The sequence below is a fragment of the Sus scrofa genome, chromosome 8 (assembly GCF_054392235.1).
Source record: "Sus scrofa isolate SSC_HxYL_T2T_F1_AM1 chromosome 8, Sscrofa_HxYL_maternal_Yorkshire_Landrace_v2.0, whole genome shotgun sequence".
NCBI lineage: Eukaryota > Metazoa > Chordata > Mammalia > Artiodactyla > Suidae > Sus > Sus scrofa.
The window spans coordinates 130,731,712-130,753,950 of record NC_139390.1 but is presented as its reverse complement, the minus strand read 5'-3'; the positions used below and the strand labels follow the sequence as shown (position 1 = coordinate 130,753,950).

At 40.6% G+C, this 22,239-nt stretch overlaps 1 protein-coding gene, 1 long non-coding RNA gene and 1 other non-coding gene across 5 annotated transcripts in view; 1 reads left to right on the top strand and 2 right to left on the bottom strand.

Moving 5' to 3' along the window:
• Positions 1-22,239, bottom strand: part of UNC5C (unc-5 netrin receptor C) — a 381,350-nt gene that overhangs the window by 231,640 nt on the left and 127,471 nt on the right. The window lies entirely within an intron of this gene.
• LOC146401046 (uncharacterized) lies at positions 14,080-20,900 on the bottom strand. 2 transcript variants are annotated; one of them, XR_014813363.1, is made up of 3 exons: positions 17,913-20,900; positions 16,658-16,730; positions 14,080-16,486 (listed from the first exon to the last, which is right to left on the bottom strand). It is a non-coding gene; the product is annotated as an uncharacterized LOC146401046 (long non-coding RNA). The 2 variants fall into 2 exon arrangements; XR_014813362.1 differs by having other exon boundaries at positions 16,658-16,895; positions 17,786-20,473.
• Positions 16,484-16,616, top strand: LOC146401047 (small nucleolar RNA SNORA76). The gene has a single exon (XR_014814193.1). It is a non-coding gene; the product is annotated as a small nucleolar RNA SNORA76 (small nucleolar RNA).

The following is a 22,239-nucleotide window of genomic DNA, read 5'->3' as shown; positions in this document are numbered from 1 at the left end:
GCTATTTATATCACAGGTCTTTCTAATATCTTCAACATAATTAGGATAACAAATATGAGTAGAAGTGTGTCACCTGTAATATTATGCACCCCAAATAAAAATGCAATCAGTATAAAATAAGAAAAAGCTCAAGACACAAGAATTATCACGCCAAAGACAGTATTCTACAAACGTTAAATGAGACATGATTAAATAGCAATTACTTTCAGTAGGGCTTTCCCTAGAGACTGCCAGGGAAACCTTGCCAACAACTTCACAAGAAGACATTGTATTGCATGTAACAGGCAAGAATCCTGGAAGGTTATTGAGGATTAGAAAGAATGCAAAACATTTTTCTCCACTAGTGTTTTCAGATTGGATCCTGTCACCTCCCCACTGAAAACCCTTCTATGGATTCCCACTGCACTTAGGAAAAATGTAAAATCCCCAACAAGGTCTGCAGCCCCTTCCTACTGCCCCATCTTCTATCCACACTGCATCTCCTCCCGTTACACTGGTCTTTTCTGGTCTCTCAGATGAGCCTTGTCTTTCCTGCCTTAGGGCTTTTGCTCTTCCTACCTAGAGATCTCTTCCCTTCTTCTTGAATAACTTCTAGGCATTCTTCAGATGGTCAAATGGCATTTCTCCAAGGAGGCATGCCATGACAACCAACTCCAAAGTACTTCTTTCTTTTTACTCTCTCCTGTTACACCCAAGTGGATTTTTTTTCAGTAATCTTTTTCTGAGAACCCTTCTCTTTTCTTTCTCTGCACTTCTAAGAAACTATATTTATGTATGGGAGTAGATTTTCTGTTTATCTTTAATATTATTCTTTCCTGTTAGAGTATGTGTTCCTCAACTACAGGGTCTGTCTCCTTTGTTTACCCCAACTTCGCACAATGCCTGCATATATTCCCTTATATATTTCCTGAAATAATGATTACCTTCTCAATCACTGGATTTGGTTTCTAACATTGCTACAGAAAAAGGTAACCAATCTCTGAGAAATACACACATAGACACACACTCAGACACACACTGCCATGGACAAAACTCCTGTAGCAGACAGATCCTAAACTAATTCCAATGACTTACACCCTTGTATAAACTCTTTCCTGGAGGGCAGGAGAAACCTGTGACTTGCTCCTGACCAGCAGAGTATAGTGAAGGTGATGCAATGTCTCTACTATAACTATGTTACTTTATAAAAGACTGTCTTCGCAGATAGAGGCTCCCCATGTTGGCTTTGAAGAAGCAGGCTGCCATGGTCTGAGACAGGCATGAGGCAAGGAGCTGTGGGAAGACGATGGGAGCTGAGGGAAGACCTCACCAACAGCCAGCAAAGAAATATGGCCCTCAGTTCAACAGCTATAAGGAAAGGAATTATTTCACCAACCTGTGGGAGCCGAGAAGTGGATATTATGACTCCCCACCTCTGATAAGAACTCACCCCTAGCCAACACCTGCATGGTAGCCTGTGAGATACTTAGCAAAGAACCCAGGTAAGCTGTGCCTGAACTCCTTAACCTGCAGCAACTTTGAGATAGTAGATGGGGTTCTATTTGAAGTTGCTACTTTTGTTTTGGAGTTTTGTTTTGTTTTTGCTCTTGGCCATGATCCCAGCATGCAGAAATTCTGGGGCTAGGGATCGAACCTGTGCCACAGCAGCAACCCAAGCCACTGCAGTGATGTCAGACCTTTAACCCACTGAGCCACATGAGAACTCCTTAAGCTGCTACTTTTGTAATAATTTGTTATGCAGCAGTAGGAAACTAATACAACTGCCATAATGCATAACCTCCAAAGCCAAATAACCATCATTTTATTTTGACTTCATCAACTGAATTTTGGATGGTAGGGTACTTTTTTTTTTCTTTTCTAAAAGATGATTTTCTCACTAAAAGAATTTTTTTCCCCCGGAGTAATCATCTTAGAGGTATTTTTCTTTTCTTTACAATATATTTTCTGATTGGGGAGGCTCTAACTTGTTGAGTGCACTCCAGGATGTATAAGTTAGCATCTGCACTCTTCTGGGGAGAGTATTGAAGCTGCTGGAGAAAACACATTCTGAAGTAATATAAAACTGACTGGAGAGTAATAGAGAGAACTCAATATATATGTTTAGCGACTCTTCACAGTCTTTTTATTTTAGTCCTTATCCGTGAGAGGTTGGGGAGGAGCCCCTGCTAGGATTTGAGGCAGAACAAGTGGCTAAGGGCCCCAGAGAGGTGAGCCTAATTGGATCTGAGCCACGGGATTTTCTGATATGAAGTCTTCTCAAAGAGGCCAGCAAGAGTATTTTTTTCACTTGTGTATTCTCTGGATGCGCAGCTGACATTCAAGAAACACTGATTTTTTTTTTTTAATTGAAAGCCTGAAAGATATCAGAGAAGGATGGGTCACATCGAAGATAGCATCTTGAAAGTGGTGTCTTATGTTGGTGTTTGATGTGGACAGCAGTTATTAGTAGAGAGATGGGAGAAAAGAGCTTCTCTCCTGTCTTTATATAATTTCAGGTATCAATTATCTAGTTTTTCCCTAAAAGCTGTTTCTAAAAATGTGTCATTTGTAGTTTTACTCATTTTGTGAAATGTAATGTGACTAATGTAACATCTTCACTTAATTCCACCTCAACCTCCTGGTAATTTTTTCCAAATGCTTTCTGATCAATGCTATTATGCAACTTAAAGGTATCATCTCTGTTTCACTCTGCTGGATATAATTTTTGAATGACTCCTACCCCCCATGCAGCATCCATCAGATATGCATTTTCAGATCTCTCTCTTCTGCATGGGCCTGCCGTCCTAGCACACTGGAGGCCTTGACGTGGAAGAAAGAGCTCTGGACATGGACAAAGAAGACCTATGTTTAAGTCTGGGCTCTGTGATCAAGCACACTTCTCTCAGGGACTTATTTTGTGTAATAAGCATAATCATTCTCCATTTGTTTATGTCTTAAAGAACTACTTAGCCTTGAGGGGAATAAAAATGCACGCAAATGTTTCTCCTTGTTTCTGATGATGCGAGACCAAGAGGGGCAAAGAATAAACAGATATTCCCAGATGGCTTGAAAGGGTTGTAGTACCTAAGTGTTAGAGGGTGGTATTAAGGACAAAGGTAATATACACAGAAATAATTTACAAGCTGTAAACCCCTCTGTCACTATGCAAATATACTGTAACATGTATTTACTATCTATTGCATGGTTGTACCCTATACTTTACTCCCCTCCACTTTAGTTCAGGCGGCTTCTCTAGATCATTGTCTCCACTTACCTCAATCTTTCTAAACCTATTTGGAATTCCTCGGCAGCAATTTCTCTAGAATCCTTTCGTCTAACAGATTGCCCCTCATTTTTTTCCCGTAATGTTATAAACTAATCTAAAGACTCTTTGGGACATTTCTGCTGTGGCCTTAAAAGTGATCTCAATTTTGGGTTATTTACTTTTTCGTCTACTAGATAGCAATTAAAAAATATGATGTAAGGTATTTAAGATATCTTTTCGACTTGATGACGATAAATTACTTCTATGCTCAGGAAGTCAAGAATTTCACCATCTTGGAGGCAGAAAGAAAGAATTAGACAAGTGCACCAATAATTAATGAGTGGAATACAGGGGTAAATGCAGTAGGTATTAAAAATAAAAAAGGGAGTTCCCGTCGTGGCGCAGTGGTTAACGAATCCGACTAGGAACCATGAGGTTGAGGGTTCGGTCCCTGCCCTTGCCCAGTGGGTTAACGATCCGGCGTTGCCGTGAGCTGTGGTATAGGTCACAGACACAGCTCGGATCCAGCGTTGCTGTGGCTCTGGCATAGGCCAGTGGCTACAGCTCCGATTTGACCCCTAGCCTGGGAACCTCCATATGCTGCGGGAGCGGCCCAAGAAATAGCAAAAAAAACGACAAAAAAATAAAAAAATAAAAATAAAAAAGGAGCAAAGGATTGCATCTGGTTGGGAGAACCAGGTAAGGCTTCTCAGAGTAAGGTCTTTAAATAAGCCTGTCCGTATTAATGAAATTTCCAAAGTCAGAGAGTCAGAGACAGGGAGTTAGCTGGGAAGAGAACATTTTAAGGAAACAGCCTGAGCAAAAATGTGTTGAGCAGCCAAGAGCATGAACTTGAACATGTCAACTTGGCTGTAACTCACATAGGAACAAGCTCAGTGTGGAGGTGAAGAGAAGGCATTTAATTTGACAGACGGTGGGAAACCAGTGAAATCTTCTATGCAGGGAAGTCAGGAGGGCCCAATAAACATTTACTAATATTTTTGTTTTATTTCTACTACCTTTCAAAACTTTGTTCCCTTTCAGGAGCCACTGTAAATATTTTAAATGTAATACTTAGACTGAGGAAACTAAATCAATATATATTTTCCATAGTCATTGTCAGCTGCAGATCAGTTGCCATTTCACAAGTTCCCTTCTTCTGGCCCGAGTCCCTCTCTTCCCATTTTCCATGACACTGCACTGCTCTTCTCTGCTCTACGGGTCTTTTACAATCTCTTGTTTCAAGGATTTGCTTTAGGTCATAATTAAAGAGGGAAACCCTGGTATGTTTCCTCAGTAGTGCTTTCTGAGTCATTTTTGAAAGCTCTTATAATCAATAGGAGGATATTTCCAAAGTAGCCAGCTTGCCTCATGCATGGATCGCTTTCTAGCAATAGAAAGCTACCTTGGGGGAAGGAAACTATTTAGCCTCCTGTGTGGCAAGTACATTAGACGTATATAACACAATAATTAAATTGATGAAGAGTCAATAGACTCTAATGGACTGGGAGGAAAAAAACAAGAAAGCACATAAACATCCCCCCCCCTTCATTTTTCCTTAAGAATAGCTTTTATATCAACAACTAGGAAAACAAATTAATAATGCAACTATTTGCAAAGTTAAAATAATTCACAGTCTGCCAGTCTTCATGATGTTCTCCTGGAAGGGGGTCTGATTACACCTCTTCCTATTTCATTTAGACCTAACCACTGAAGGAAAATAGAATATTTTTGAACAAAACCATCCAAAAGTATGTCAGAAAAAAATTAGCTGTCTTGAGTTATTTTTATCAGCGGCTGGTACTGATGAAGCAAATGGCATGATTCATCCAGGTACCCACTCGGCTGAGCCTTGTTTTATTTCTGATTGTGTTGGAGGTGAAAAAAGTCTACATCCAGGCATGACCCACACTTCTTCACAAGCATGAGTTCAACAAATTCAAGAAAATCATCTCATACAAGGTCATAATGATATTATATGAAGAGGACCACGGTAACCCTAAGATGCTAGGCCAAAGTTCAAGGATCCAAGAGTATTTTTGCCTCTGATTACTAAGCTCTATGATAATGAGCATCATACATTTTCTGAGACACTTTGGTTTTCTCATTTATTAAGTGAGTGTTGGCAGGGGAAGTTAGTCTTTAGGTTCGCTAAGAGGGCTACCAGCTCTAAAATGATGTGAAATAAGGTCAATTTGTTCTTCTATATTTCCTGTGCCTCAGGAGGAAGCTGTTGATGGTTATCATCAGCTGTTTCCGAATTGTTCACCTTTTCCCAGACGTAGCAGACGAAAAACAACCTACACGTACATTAAGTGCCAGGAAAAGTCACAAAATTTAGGACATCTGAAGGGTTTAAAAATAAGAAATTTGGTCTGACACCTCATTTTAGATGGAAGAGTTAGATGACCTGCACATGTCATGGCATTTACTATGGACAGAATCAAAGCTGAGGCTTCACGTCTTCTTGTCCTGTGCCAGAGCTTCCTAAACCTTAGCTCCATGTTGACAATTCCTGATGTATTTGCTCACCTTGAACGATTATTTGTGATTTTATTAACTGAAATCAATACATGTTTCTGCTTAAGCATGTTTATTCCATGAGAACTTTGTATACTGTCACATTAAATGGAAATGATATGAACTGCCATCAGTGGGTGGCTGTAACATGGAAAATGAATACAAAAAATGCTTCAACATTTCCTAAGACACTTTGCTTGCCATTGGCCTGGGGCCTAAGGCACACTCTTTTTGTTAAAAATAGAGATTAGCAAATGTTAGGAGCTATCAGCCAAGGAGCAAAAAATAGAAACTCTTGTCCTAGTGACTTCTGAAAAACAAAAACAACTCTCATTACATGCCAGATCAAAGTATGATATCAAGATTACTTGATTTCCCAATATCTTGACTGTTAACTCCACTCCCACATTAATCATTTACTCATTCAATTTCCCATTTCACTGCTTTCCAAAGCTCTGCAGCCCATCTGTAGGAATATATCATCTTAACAGCAATGTTAAGTGAGCAGTTGCCTGCCCTCCAGTTAATAAGCTGCAATATATAGCAGGAGCTTCTTAAGAGACAATGCCATGATCTGCAGTACTGTGGCAGGCTTTTCAAAAACCTTGAAATCATCTGAAAAGTTATTGTTTGATTCCATTAGGCCCAGGCTTGATCTCATTTCTCTAAAATGAAACCTGCCAACTGTAGTTTAGGTATGGCTTATATGTGATGCAACTAGGGCAGACTTGATTCATAGTCCAAATTTATCAGAATGTGGCAAAAAATAGATTATATAACCAAAAATAGGTCATAACCTTGATTTCTTTTACCCTTAGTCCTTTAAGCTACCCTACGGCAAAATACATTCCTTGTTTATTTCCATGTTTAAATTTCTGAGTATAATTTATAAAGCAACTCAAATAACGAGAAATAAAGTGATATACTCCTAGAGAATAAAAGTAACATTTAAATCTTAGTGCTTAAAATTGTTAACTAAAAGTGATTTTCATATTTTTCAAAAGCTAGTTCATTCCAAACTATGTTTTCAGCAATTTCGTTTAAAAAAAAATAATGCCCATTCAAAAATGCAAACACTTGCTTTTAAAATCAAAATAGTTCAATGGTTACTGATGGCAAATTTAACAAATGTGATGTTAAGTGGGCATATTTTCAGCCACTTATTGGTTATAAGTGGATGGTTATGCCTCACTCCTGAAACTCCTAATTCTAATGAAAAAAAAAAAAAAAAAAAAGCTACAAACACACTAGGGAAAAGGAGAACAGGAGAGTAGACCATAACAGATGAAGGGGTTTTTTTGCTTTTTTTAAAAGAAATATGGAAATAAGATGGTGAATTATTTAGGCTAAGGTTTTAGATAATAAAGTTATTATCTAGAAATCTATATACAAGCACAGTACCAACTGACAATTTAAAGAGAATACGAATGTCTTCATGTATACAAAGGACACTAAAATTTAATCTTTCTCATCTTTATCCTTCTCACATCTCTTCTTAGGGAGATGCTAACAGATGTATTTCACCAACAATGGGGAGTAAAAGAGACAAGAAGATGTGAGGTACTTCAAGAGGCGGAATGTCTAGTAAAAGCAGCGAATGTGTCTGGGGCAACAGGCAGGGAAATCTTAGGTAGACAGCTGTGCAGCCAGGCTAGAGCGGGATCAGGAAAGCTGGAGCTGGGAGAGAGGACTCCAAAACCACTGAGTCCAAGGCATAGTGGATGACAGGATGCATTTTGCCTTGCCAGGAGTAATTTAAGAATTTGGTGGAGGAATTCATGGATACATTATATACATTAATGTTAGTAGTTAGAAATCTAAGGTGAGGGGAAAAAGGGGAAAGAGAGAGGAAAACAAAGAAATGCAGAGAGGTGATTATTATTTCAATTAAAAAGTTGTACAAGAAAAAGAAATTAATATAACTATATATATATATACCATCATGAGGCTATAAACAACACTAATTTGGAGTTCCCATCGTGGCTTAGTGGTTAACGAATCTAACTGGAACCACGAGGTTGAGGGTTTGATCCCTGGCCCTGCTCAGTGGGTTAGGGATCCAGCATTGCCCTGAGCTGTGGTATGGGTTGACGACGTGGCTCGGATCCCGCGTTGCTGTGGCTCTGGTGTAGGCTGGCGGCTGCAGTTCTAATTCGACCCCTAGCCTGGGAACCTCCGTATGCCGAGGCAGCAGCCCTAAAAAGACAAAAAAAAAGACCAAAAAAAAAAAAAGACACTAATTTTTTTGTAGCCGAAATACAGTGCATTTACTGCAAAAATCAGAAAAAAACAAAAGTTTGTCAAAGGTTCACTAAACCTCTTCTCCATTCCCCAGTGACAAATATCACTTAATAGGCTCACTTGGTTGTTGGCTGTACAGAACAGAGGTTCCAACATTTGCAACAGGTGAATTTGTTAGCATCATATATTCTTCTTAAGGTGAAAGGGCATTACGTCTATTTTTCTTCGGTCTTTTAAAAATTAAAGTATATGGAGTTCCATCGTGGCTCAGTGGAAACGAATCTGACTAGTGTCCGTGAGGATGCAAGTTTGACCCTTGCCCTCGCTCAGTGGGTTAAGGATCCTGCATTGCTATGGCTGTGGGGTAGGCTGGCAGCTACAGTTCTGATTCGACCCCTAGTCTGAGAACCTCCATATGCTGCAGGTGCAGCCCCTAAAAAGAAAAAAAAATTAAAGTATAGTTGATTTACAGTTAACAATACTAATTTAACTACAAAGTGCTACAGATAAGGGAGCTAGGAGAGGGGAGCACGTGGGCTGGAAAAAAGGGATTATAATAGAACCAAGCTTCCCTTTGCAAGAGTTGCAAGTCAATCAAGAGTTTACTCATGGGAATTCCCATTGTGGCTCAGTGGGTTAAGAGCCTGACTGGTATCCAGGAGGATGTGGGTTGGATTCTGGCCTTGCTCACTGAGTTAAGGATCCAGTGTCGCCACAGCTGTAGTGTAGGTCGAAGATATGGCTTGGATCTGGCATCACTGTGGCTGGGGCATAGGCCACCGGCTGCAGCTCCAATTTGACCTGTAGCCTGGGAACTTCCATAACCGCATGTGTGGCCATAAAAAGAAAAAAAAGTTTGCTTAGGAGTAAATATGAAAAAAACACCAGAAAAAATAATTGCAAGTGTCCAAAGTGGTTGGCTCAGAGCTCTGAAAGGGATAGGTAAGGAATTATCTGACATCTGAAAATGTTGTTTGACTATTATTATAAAAACATATTACACATTTATTAATATGTAAATTAAAATAAATGTCTCTACCTTGTTAAACATATTGATAAATACATCTATTGTTAAATAAATTGTTAATTTGTATATTTATCTATAGGGAGAGAGAGAAACAAAGAGACATTTCTGGAGACTTCAAATATGCTACTTCTTTTGCAGCATTTATTTATTTATTTATTTATTTATTGTCTTTTTGTTATTTCTTTGGGCCGCTCCCACGGCATATGGAGGTTCCCAGGATAGGGGTCTAATCAGAACTGTAGCCAATGGCCTACGCCAGAGCCACCGCAACGTGGGATCCGAGCCGCGTCTGCAACCTACACCACAGCTCACGGCAACGCCGGATTGTTATCCCACTGAGCAAGGGCAGGGACCGAACCCGCAACCTCATGGTTCCTAGTCGGATTCGTTAACCACTGCGCCACGATGGGAACTCCTTTTGCAGCATTTAAGTAGCTGACATACCTACATAATATAACCTCTCCAAAGATGAGAGGGTTGAGGATAATAATAATGCATTTACCCTTCTGAGCCCAAGAGGTGACCCACTTTCACATCATTTGGAGAAATGGACACAGGCTAAAGCAGCTGATGGCCACAGAGTTTCGTGTGACCCTAATCCAGGAAGCGGCAGGAGAAGTAGGTAGTTTGATACGTTAGTTTTTTGGGTTTTTTTTTAGCAATTGAACTTCAGTCTAGCTTATTAGGATTTCTTACTTAGGCTATGGCTAATACTTGTATCTTCAGACAATTCAAAATGCTTTGCAAGAACTTTCCTACCCGTCAGATTAGTGCATCTTCACACAGCCATTAGTAGGTTAAACAACAGATGTTACTATCGTCATTCCAATAATGAGGAAACAGACTCAAAAAAAGGCTAGTGGAGAGTTCTCTAACTCAGAGGTTAGTGAACCCAACTAGCATCCTAGAGGAAGTGGGTTTGACCCCTCGCCTCGCTCAGTGGGTTAAAGATCCTGCGGTGTCATGAGCTGCGGTGTAGGTCGCAGACATGGCTTGGAGCCCCTGTTACTGTGGCTGCGGCATAGGCTGGCGGCCACAGCTCTGATTGGACCCCTAGCCTGGGGACCTCCATATGGCCCTAAGAAGACAAAAAGACAAAAAGACACACACACACAAAAAGCTAACTGGCTTCTTTGCTCTTTGCTTAGTTTTTGTAAAAGGAGAAAAGAGGGCTAAGGTCTCTCATCCCCTCCACCCAGACCTTTTTTCACTCTGTGATTTCCACCAGACTAGCCTCAAACAACCCCAGGACTCAGCATAACAGAATAATTTTAGAGTGTTCAAATCCTCAGGTCCAAATGCAAACCTGGCATCATCTTCAGAAGAACCAAGAACATATCCTACACATATGCATACTTCTACTTTTCGGATACACACTGATGTTGCTCTGAGTAAAAAAAAATATATTGTGTGCAAAAGTTTTTACTGAATTCATAATAGCCTTTTATCTCTGTATTTTCAAACCAATGAAACTTGAAAGTACCATGACTTATCCTGTGGAGGTAGTCAAATTTTTTGATGTTGAAAGGGATCCTGTATGAATAAAGTTGGGGGACCTTACACTGTGTTCAGCCCTCCATGACCAACCAAGCTAAATTAAGCACCCTCTGTGGATTGCTCTCTAGCTCTGCCCCTTAGACTCTTCATAGTACTCACTACACTCACAAGCATTTCCTTTATCGTTTTGACTTGTTCTGGAGTCCACTCTGATCCATCCCTCGCCTGCCACAGAGGGTGTGGCCCATGAGGGGTGAGGCAGTGTTGCTCTTACTCACTGCGGTGTGAACAGGATTGACCTGGTATAAAGGAGGGGTTTCCCCAAGCTCTGCGGACTCCATATGCGAGGACATTGTCACATCCAATCTTCCAGCTGGCTGGGGGCTCTGTGCTCTTTGAGAGCAGACAATCACAGTATAAGTAGAAAAACAACTATGTCAATGAAAATAGTGACTGCTAGTGATAATATGGGGCACTCAGCACATCTTGTTAGCACCTCTCATATGTATTGTCCTTACTTTCTGATGGGTAAGATGGGTATTATTCCCTCTCCTTTGCAGATGGCAAACTGATTCTCTGAGGAATTCAACACCATACCCTGACCACACTAGGAGGAGGTTCTGATGCACCTCTTCCCAACATCCGCGGGTTCCTAAAAACTCTCCTAATCCACTGGGTTATACTGACCCTGACACCACTCCAAAGACGTGGCATCCCACACCAGGTCATATCCTTTTAATAAAAAAGAGGAGACTAACAGATTCCATTCAAAGGGAGGCTACCTGTCCCATTTTACTTTCGTGCATGCATTACAAACTCTACTCTTTTAGAATTCAACAGATGTTTGAGCATTAACTAAAATCCCCTACTATTTATTTTTTTTTCAATGCCTGGAGGAGGGGAGAGAGAGAGGGAAGAGAGGGAAGATGCTCACAAAGGGAAGTCTGTGATGCTGAATCGGCCTCAGAGCTAAAGCCCAGGCGGACCACACGGGCTACAGCCCAGAGCAAATGAAAGAGGCACTTTGTTAGCAATGGGGGGAGGGTGTTAGGGGACACAACATTGAGCTAGAAGAAAGTCAAGCCTCAGGCAGAAATCAGGGCAATTATTGAACAAATCTGGGGGCATCACACTCACTCTGAACACTAAAGAGATGATGGGCTTCTGCTGAGAGGCAAATGACAGCATTCAAACGCGTGTCCCACCCAAGCTCAGCCCCCACCCCCTTCACCAGTGTAAGGAATCAAAGAGAGTTGGCAGTTCAGCCTGGCTCTGCCTCGGGGTTGACAAATGTGAGATCAGCCCCTCCTCACCACCACCTGATTCCCTCCGGACCTTCTAATGGTTCAGAGGGCAGAGGAATAATGCGATTTGTCAGGAAAGGGACAAATGCTGCAATAACAATGTCCACGTAAACTGAGCACATGCTCGGTTTAATTGTCTCTACAAGTCAACCTCGCAGGAGTTCAGCTGGGAAAGCTGATGATCCAAAATAAATTATTTTCTTATCTTTTATTGAAAATTTCAAGGAAAACACATGCCACAGCCCCTCAGGACAAACCAGAGAATGGCCAGGACAGGAAAGATGGATGTCTTCCAATGTCTTGACACATCTAACTTTAAGATATTGAGGACACGATCATAACTTTCTGCCTTAAATGTCTTTATTAGAGCAACAAGATTTATGTTTCTGGTCTAGCAGGCAAGAGAAACTTGGACATCCATAAAGTAAAGGGTCCTGTGTCAGTCACTCAGCCCATCTGATTAGGGGCACAGAAGGCAGAATTTTAAAGAGAAGGTTATCTTCCTTTGGGTGGCCAGCTTTCTCTTCCTTGCAATTTGCTTTTATATACCATCTTGAGCTTTCTGGCACATTATATTCCTTTTTTGGTTTCTGTTAGAAGTTCCTGCAGGAAACCACAACTGTCCAGTTTCCTGCATTTCAAAAATGAATGTACACATATGTTTAACATCAGGCTCCCTCACTTCCACCCATAAATCTGCACACTAGAGGAAAGGTACATATATTTTAAATAATTCACCTAACACAGTATAAGCTTGAATTACACTAAAGGAAATTAGGCAAATGAAAGGGCTGCAACTAAATTGGATCTCTGTCTCTTCCTTGTATTCATAAATTTTGAATTTGCACAGTTGGCTAAGTGATGTCTATGAGAATACGGCTGCTTATTAAGTTGGAGCTTTCCTGATGGCTTTCAGCCAGGGCAACCATGGATCCTAAACTAGTTCTCGGTCTCCCTGCAAAGGGTCCTGCATCTGCTGCTATTATCTTTATCAAAGACCCAACAACTCCAAGTGCCTCCTGGGGGGCCTCTCCTGGCCTCGTGTCCTCACTCCATCCTGTCATTGCTCCATAATGCTGTGGAATGCTTCTTCTAAAACACAGTTCTAATCATGTCAGAGCTATTTCTTCACTGCATTCAGGACACAGAAGGTCTAGGTTGGTACAGAGTCGCACAGGCTTCTTCAGCCTCGTGGCTTGTCCTGACCCTTATCTGCCCCAATGTCTCATGTTCCACTCAGGCCAACTGACCTGCAGTGTGCAGTGTGCTCTTTAAGCCTCCTTATGTTCATGCCTACTTTTACTTCTCCCCCTTCTTCGAACTCGCCCTCCTCAATTCTGTTCACGGGGTTCATTTCACTAAGCAAAATTCACCTCGGAGATTAACCTTTTTCATGAAGCTGTCTCTGCACACATTCTGTGTAGGACAACTGTCCCATCCATTGGGGGTTCCCACTGGATCTATTTTTCTTTTCTCACACTTTAACTTTATGTGAGCCTCTTCCTCCTTTTCTGGACCCGTAAACTCCCTGAAAGAACTGATCTGATCTTTATCTTATAGTTATTTTTCAGGTCCCAGGAGTTGTGCCTGATATATATTAGTAGACCTTTGATAATGTTGGTTGTGTAAATGAATACATTAAGAGTACATTGAGTTGAAAGTCACTGTATGGCGTATAGAATGAGAAGCAGTGAGAAGTCAACTGTCTCCAGAAAAATTATGCTGATACCCGATAATTTACCATTCATGATTTATTCCATAAATGATTTATGGCCTTATTCCTGGGAGACTATTAAAATGTGAATACTCTTGTGAGAGGTAGCACAAAAAGTCACCAATTCCTGCCCTTGAGTAGGTTTTAGGTTCCTCCTGTCACCAGTGAGAGCATAAGACTACAAGATACAGGTGGTGAGAGAAAAGGCGAAAGCAAAAGGGTGAGGCCAAACTGCACAGGGAGCACAGGCGAAGAGGAAAGCATGGGTGTGGCTTCAAATTTTTCCCTGGAACTATCTCTTGCTTTCCATCTACAGAGCCAGGATTCTCCCCCATTTCTTTCACTTTTGGAAAGTGAACAAAAGTGAACAGGGTAGTGCTTTTTCGAAGGCACAAATCACTGTAAACAGAGAATGGAAGAATCCCATGGGACCTCTGATAAACCCACCATCCCTCTTAACCAACCTCAGGTCCCAAACTCATATCCCAATGCCCTTGCCATACTCCAGCCTCTGGGTCTTATTATTCCTTGATTTTTTTTTTTTTTGAAGCTACTACTTATTTTATATACCTGAGGCATAGCCTATTCCATTTTTTGTATGGCTTCTCTTCTGCTTCCAGTATCTCTCATAACCACTAATGCAACCCAAGCAGACTTTCGTGTGTGCTCTCTGGTGATGTCAACTAGGGAGAAGATTGACCTGTATTTCCCTGCCCACCTCCGAGTCAGCCCTGCTTTCTCAAGGCCACCCATGGTGGAGCCTAGCCTCAAACATTTTCCCACAGAGGGCTACACTCTTCTTCCGAATTGCCCTCCATCAACATCATCAGTCAAATTGGACCTAACATCTAATTATTCTGATTATACCACATTTGTGTGGAGGGTCTTATTACCTTTGCACTTCATTGAAAACAATACAATTCAGAATGTTCAACTGAATTCACTCTCCCAAAGGTGGGAGTGAAGGTTCTAAAACACAGACTGGAGAAAGTGTTTGCCAGCACTGCTGTACATCTCATTTTTGTTTTTAATCATCATAATAATTTCTGCATTAAAGAGTGTTGCTTCCAAAGAGTTGAAAACTTTTCCTCCAAATCTATCTGTGAGTCTGTGAAACAGCCAAGGGAGCAGAAGACCCTACATTTTCCATTCCTGCGTCACTAGACTACATAGCTCTGTACTGCACGCCCTGCGATTACATCAGTGTTCAATTAGGTACAGAATGGATCTCTGGTTTTCCTTTCATTTATCTATTTGGCCCCACCCATGGCATGTGGGCTAGGGATCAAATCCGTGCCACAGCAGTGACAACGACAGATCCTTTACCAGCTGAGCCACCAGGGAACTCCACCTGGTTTTCCTTTTTTAAAAAAGGCACCGCCTGCAAATGGGAAGGATATGGGTCCTCACCTTCAGAGAAAAGCTGTTTCCTAAGTTGCACTCAGACCCAAAGGTGCTGTGAAACTTCTCTGGACCTTATAGATAGTGGAGGCAATTAGCCAATCACAAATTTTTTTTTTACAACCCAATCAATGCATCACCTCAAATAGCACACCAGCTTAATTTAATGAACCACTCATACAGCTGGTAAAAATTCTGAAATTAAGGTGAGATTCTTTTATTGGTCCTCTAGAAACCCTTCATATTTTCCATTTTTCAGTTTTCACTTTTTTCCCCTAGAATATGAGCCTTTTGGAGAAAGTTATACAACCCCCCTTCCCACACAAAAAAAGGACTGATAAAATGAAAACAAAGGGTCCTACTAACAAAGAAATTAGGCAAGTGCCTAAAGGTCTAGCCTGTCTGCAAAGGTGACTCTGTGCTCCCAACACCTCCATGACTGCTTATGAGTTTCTGAAGACACAAGCTACATATGGAGATTCCCTGGCTTTGCTGTGAAGATTGTTAGCCATGATCTGAATGCTCAGTCAATGGTGGTATTTGAGTTTACTGGCAGATGATGGCAAAAATCAGGGTATAAAGAAAATACTTAGAAACTAAGGTACTTAGACCCAACTGTTTTACATTTTGTAATTAAACAGGCAGAGAGAAACTCATAACCCAATACTTTCAGGTAATTTTTTTCAGGCTCAGTAAAATGCCTTTGAACTTAAACACATTTTCTTCAAGGAGGTTATACAGTGCGGTGAGGGAGAAAAAAATGATCTGGATAATTATGCCAAAAATATAAAGAAAAGAATTTTGGAGATCATTGTGACCTTTCTTTTATAAGTGGGGAATAAAATAAAGTCCAAATCTTCAGTACAATAATATTTACTCATCATATTAAATCCATATAACCTTAACTCTTTCCTGAACCCTGGCCATCACAACTAAAAATTTCTTTCTTTTCTAATCTCTTTGATACTTTAGCCTGAGCTGTCACGGACCCCTTTAACTCTTAAAGGGATTGCCAGAAGCATGAATGTAACCATACCAAGTAAATAACTAAAAAAAAAAACAAAAAACTAGGCATTCGAAAGTTTCATTAGCCATTCATATTTGTCTCAAGCTAGCCTATTTTTACTGACACCCTACTTCCTTCTTTTAGTCACAACTTTTTAGTTCAAGTTTCCAAATATATTAGGAAGATGATTCTCAAACTACTTGGCAAAACAGAACCAGAACTGTTTTGATGATTATAGCTTCCTAGCCCCAATTTAACTATCTGAAACCAAATCTCAGATGGGGCAGGGCATACACATGATTCATAGCAAAAACCTGGAGTTTCCCCCAAAACACAAATTTTTTAAGAAAAATAAACAAAAAAGCAAGTCAATTAAATAGAATGAATATGTGAAACTGATTATTTGTTGACTGATATTTATTGAGAATCTTTTATGTGTCAGTCACTTTTCACATACTATTTCCATACTATTCATACCAAGTATTTACATACTATTCATTAGGTTAATTGTCTAGTTTAATAAATTCACGCGCTGCCTTTGAGCCCCCGTTGCGCCTGCGCGTGGCGCCGGGGGTCAGGCTGCAGCGCCAGAGCACGCGCTTGCGCATAACTGGGGCTGTCTGTTCACCCGGCGGCGGCCCTTTTAACCGCGAGCAACATTGCGGCGCCGGAAAAAAAAAAAAAAAATAAATAAATTCAATACCTCATTTCATTAAAGCAACACTGACTTAAAAAATAAGGCTTGGAATTCCTGTCGTGATGCAGCGGAAACGAATCTGACTAGGAACCATGAGGTTGCAGGTTTGATCCCTGGCCTTGCTCTGTGGGTTAAGGATCTGGCATTGCTGTGAGCTGTAGTGTAGGTTGCAGACACGGCTGGATCCTGCCTTGCTGTGGCTGTGGTGTAGGCCAGCAGCTGTAGTTCTGATTTGACCCCTAGCCTGGGAACCTCCATATGCCACTGGTGCAGCCCTAAAAAGCAAAAAATAAAAAAATAAGACTTATTACATGTATCAGACCTCATTTCCTAAACATCCTTCATGATTAACAACCTTTAAAAGTGTCCATGACAACTCATTAGAAAGTACAGGATAAAGAGGGAAAACTTGTTTGAGTTCAGGACACACAGGTGTTCAAAGGCAACTCGAAGTGTGAACTCATCATTCTGAGAAAAAGCCACTTGTTTTGAGACCACTTTTCAAGTGCCTTGAAAATCATTTTTAAAATTGTTGCTTTTTACACGGGCAATAACTAAAAGATAATAATGTTCCTTTCCCCTCACAACCCGAACTGAAAACTTCATCAGTTGTTGTAAAAACAGTGATGGAACTGGGCATGTTAAGAGTAAAATAGGAGCAAATAAGTGAGAGAAAGGGGGCATTGTGATAAACGCATTTGTGAAGGTCCAGAGGGCAGAAATAGAGTGGAAGTTAGAAAAAGAATGGTTAGTAGAAGTTAGAAAGTTTTAAGTCAATGTCAGGAAGAACGTTAAGGCACGTGTTTCATAGATGGACCGGCTGGTCAGCAGAGACAAGGAAACCACCTCTCGGTGTGTCTGTTGGGCACTCAGACTAAGGGATCTGAAAGATGACTGGCTAACTATGGGTGTTTAGAGTAAGGAAGCACCAGAAATGCTGGTGGGCACTGTAGCGCACCCAGGGAATTAGGAAGTTTACTTTAAGGGAAGTTCATTCTTCAGTCCTTTTTTTTTTTTTTTTTTTTTTTTTGTCTTTTTGCCATTTCTTGGGCCACTCCCGTGGCACATGGAGGTTCCCAGGCTAGGGGTCCAATCGGAGCTATAGCTGCCGGCCTACGCCACAGCCACAGCAACGCTGGGATCTGAGCCATGTCTGCAAATCTACACCACAGCTCAGGGCAACACCGGATCCTCAACCCACTGAGCAAGGCCAGGGATCGAACCCGAAACCTCATACTTCCTAGTCAGATTCGTTAACCACTGAGCCATGACAGGAACTCCTCTTCAGTCCATTTTTGAACAATTAAGTATTTGCCTTTAAGAACCAACTAAATGACTAAAGACTATGTTGGGGACAATGATTTAAACAACAACAACAACATGAGGCTATAAGGGTGTGGATATGATGCAAAATCTCTGCTGTCATGTAGAAGTGCTATCTCGATTCTCTGGCTCTAGGGGATAGAAGGAAAATTAGTGTGTGAAAATTAAGAACAGAGAATTTGCTTCAAGATAAATTGGATTTTTCTGGCAATTAAAACAGTTAGGTCCCAGTTCGCTTAAATATACTTTTATCAGCATTACGGAAATATTGCTTTCACTTCCAAAACTTCCATGATGTCATTATCATCATGTCTACACACCATGTCCAAGTCATAGGGCAACAGAACAAAATATATGACATAGTTAAATTGCTTTGCTTTTTGGAAAAAATAAGCATTTAATAGCGTATTTAATAAATAGCATTTAAAGCTGTTTGAAAGGATCCAGCAAAGTCCTATCCTTCCACAAGGTAAACAAGCTACAAAGATTTACGGAATGCATGTATTAGAACTAGCTAAGTGCTTGTGATAGCTCAAACATCTGTTCCAGGGATTCAAGGGGTGTTAAATCTCGTCTCATTTATTTCTTTAAACGCCCTGTGAGGTAAATTCTATGACACTCTCTTACTGGTGAGAAACCGAGGCCAAGGAACTTGCCCAAGGTAAGTTAGGTGCCAGAAACAGGAATTGAACACAAGGTCTGTTTGACGCCCCAAACCGCATGCTTACCCACCGTTAAGTGTGGGCCAAGTGACATCCAGACTCCTTTTTCTCTAGCATATTTTATTTTTTATATATTTCAGAATGAGCCCTATATTTCTTCATAGTATGAGAAACCCTAACTCTCATGGCACACAAGAAAATGAATTGTACATGAAAATGACTTTGCCAGGTGGAGATTTAATACATCATTTTACGTAAATTAGCACTGTGAAGTCCTGAATGTGCCTTAGGTTTAATCATGTGTTTTAAATGTATCCTCCCACCCCCAGCTCCGGAGCTCTTTGACCTATACTTTCATTATTAATAAACGCCAGGGTTTGACATCATGCACTTGTTGCATAGTGATTTTCATATTTAGTGAGCAGGGAAAATCATCCTCTTGATGACCATTTTGCAATTCTCCTTGAAAATGTTTCCTTGGGATGTTGTTCAGATTGATTAAAACTAATTTAGAGGAAAAAGGAGACAAGCATCTTCAGTTCCTCATCTAATTAGCATCATATAAAGTCTCTTTAATTGACATAACATTTCATAGCTGTATTTCATCATTCATACTATGATTATTCATGAAGTAGGGCCAAGGCAGGAAGGAAACGGGGGCAGGCACAAAGGGACCGAGTGGGCGAATGTGAGTGCATAGGACTGAGTGTATGCCTTTGGCATTATGCCACCTCTAAATAAAAACGTGGCTGTTATCTCTTGTTTTGTTAGAGCCATACCAGTTATTTCCTCTTTGACCTGTTACCAAGCACAATTAAAACCACTATATATGAAAAGCATAACAAAGAGAGAGTCTGCAAAAATCCAAGAATGCCATAATCAATTTTATGAAAGAATCCTGATACCATGGCACTTTGGGATAAGCAATACCTGTTTTCTCTCCCAAAACACCAATTGCAGGATATTAGGGATACATACCCAGACACTCCCTAACTAAATAAGTATAGTTTATCCATGAATTTAGCTAAATGCTTTACGAATCTATATTTTTAGCTTTACTCCTCAAAATGGTCATAGCCTCCTTTCAGAAATCTTCCTTTTACAATCTTCTTTACTGTTCCACTTTGAGATGAATGCATCCCCTCCAAACATCTCAGAATGCTTTCAAGTTGTAGACCTTCACAAAATGGAATTATCTGCTTGCTATCAAGTCAATTCTTAGAGGAAGTTACAGCAACTTAAATCTGTCCTCCTGTGCCTCCCTTTCTGTACCTACATTCCTCCTTAAAGGCCATCTTTCCCTCCAAGCATCAGGCAGTCTCTGGCTGCTGCTTCTCCCAAAGAAAATGACATACTGAAAAATTCAGGTATTTGGTGAGCACATCAAGTGATTAGAAACTTTATTAGTACTCATTTAATAGGGAGAAGCAGTAAGTAGCTCCAGAGGGGCAAAAAGTCCCTGGGGAACGTTTTCTCAATGGGCTGCATCCTTCAAACTCGTCTCATGGACCATTATTCCACTCAGGTGAAGGCGGGGTGAGGACCCCACCTTCTCGCCCATGACTGTGGACTCCGATAGCATTAGAACCTTAGTCTTGCCAGGTTGAATGATTACATGAGGTTTTAAAAACAACTGTGTCCTCCTTTGAAATATCAGTCTGAGGTTACCGTTCTCTTTCAGAATTCTATCTTCAAACTATACAAGTATGATGAGAAACGCCATGCCAAGAGGTTGTCCCTCTGACTCTCTTTCTTTCTTTCTCTCCTTCCTTCCTTTTTTTTTTTTTTTGCTTTTTAGGGCCACACTCATGGCATATGGACAGTCTCAGGCTAGGGGTCCAAACAGAGCTACATCTGCCAGCCTAGGCCACAGCCACAGCAAGGCAGCATCCAAGCCTAGTTTGCAACCTACACCACAGCTCCAGGCAATGCCGGATCCTTAGCCAATTGAGCAAGGCCAGTGATTGAACCTGCATCCCTCCTGGGTTCATTACTCCTGAGCCATGACAGGAACGCCTCCCTTTGATGTCCTGATAGTTTTTGGAAATGAAAAGTAACTTATGTCATATTTTTAAGCAATGCTTATGATACACTTGGTTAGGAATTTTAAGAAACGCAAAATTAAGAAAGAAGGAAAGACAAGAAAATGTATCACAGGTAATCATGCTATGATCTAAAATCTCCATCTGCATAGCGACGCCAGGCTGGGGACCGGAAGTATGTGTAGTAACCTGAGGCCTTTCTTCTAAGACAACATGACTATCTTTTACTGAACAAGCACCAGATGCTCATGACTCTGACCTGTGAGCATTTATAAAGAGAAAAGGTAAAACTTTGGAGAAAAAAGAAACGTTTCAGGGCTAACAAGGGAAAATCGAACTTTCTTCAGAAAGATGAAAAATGCAAACTATTACATTTAGAATGGATACGCAAAGAGGTCCTTCTGTGCAGCACAGGCAGCTATATCCACTCTCTCGGGACAGCCCGTGATGGAAGATAGTGGAATGTATATATATGAGCGGGTCACTGCTGTACAGCAGAAATCAGCACAACCTCGTAAATCAACTATACTGCCATAAAAAAGTAATAAAAGCCACTTTTAAATAAAAAGAAAAAATATAGAGAAAAGGATTACAAGACAGTCCCTTTTCTTCATGACCATCAGAGGCCAACACCAAGCAAATATCTCAGACTAACTTCACTGCTTCCTAAACTGCTACCCTCCCCCCACTCCCACCTTCCTTAACTTTAGAATGTTTTTCTGCTGCTCACATTCCGTATCACTGACTTTAGTTTGTTTAGGGAGTATCCATCTCATTAAGCAGACATAATAATCTTCGATATTTCTGACATCCCATAATTTTTTTCCCATAGATACTTGGAATTGAGATAATGTAAACAAAAACATAGACTTCCTTAGATTAAAGTCAGTGTTCTGACAGCTGAAACATTAAGATATCAAGTCTGCAATAAATGATTGATGGAGACGGAGTAAACTATATCCAGGTGGTTTGGGGTTGGTTTCTACATATTCCCTCTAGCTCACCCAGTTTTATATCAGAGAAAGTCAGATGACAAAGTAGCCTTGCTATTATGGAAACATAAAAAGAAAGCAATTCTTAATTTCTTAAGAAAATGAAAACCACTAAAAACAAATTATCTGAAAACCCAGTATTTTACTTTATTTGTCTTTTTTGCCCATAGATTCTTTAGGAGAATATAAAATTTGTTTTCTATTAAACCACTTAATGGTAATCAGAATGAAATCATAACTGATCTTACAATGTAAGTCTCCCCTTTGATCAAAGATGAACACTAAAAAGAGGTTGTGTTCCCTCCAACTCCAGGGAGAATACTCTACGGTTCTCCACAGCCCAATGCAGCTGGCTGCCAGCAAAGGATTTCTGGTAAATGCTATTTATGCCCACTCAATTAAAGTAAACAGATATTTCTTGAGCCGCACATAAGACAGAACATTGAAGTAATGTAGTTATACAGTCACCACCTCGCCGCCCTAAAGACCCTCAACTTTTCCTTCAGAGCTCAGCACCCAGGAGATTCATTCCTAGGATGGTGGCTTTCTAGTGTGTGGTACTAATTACT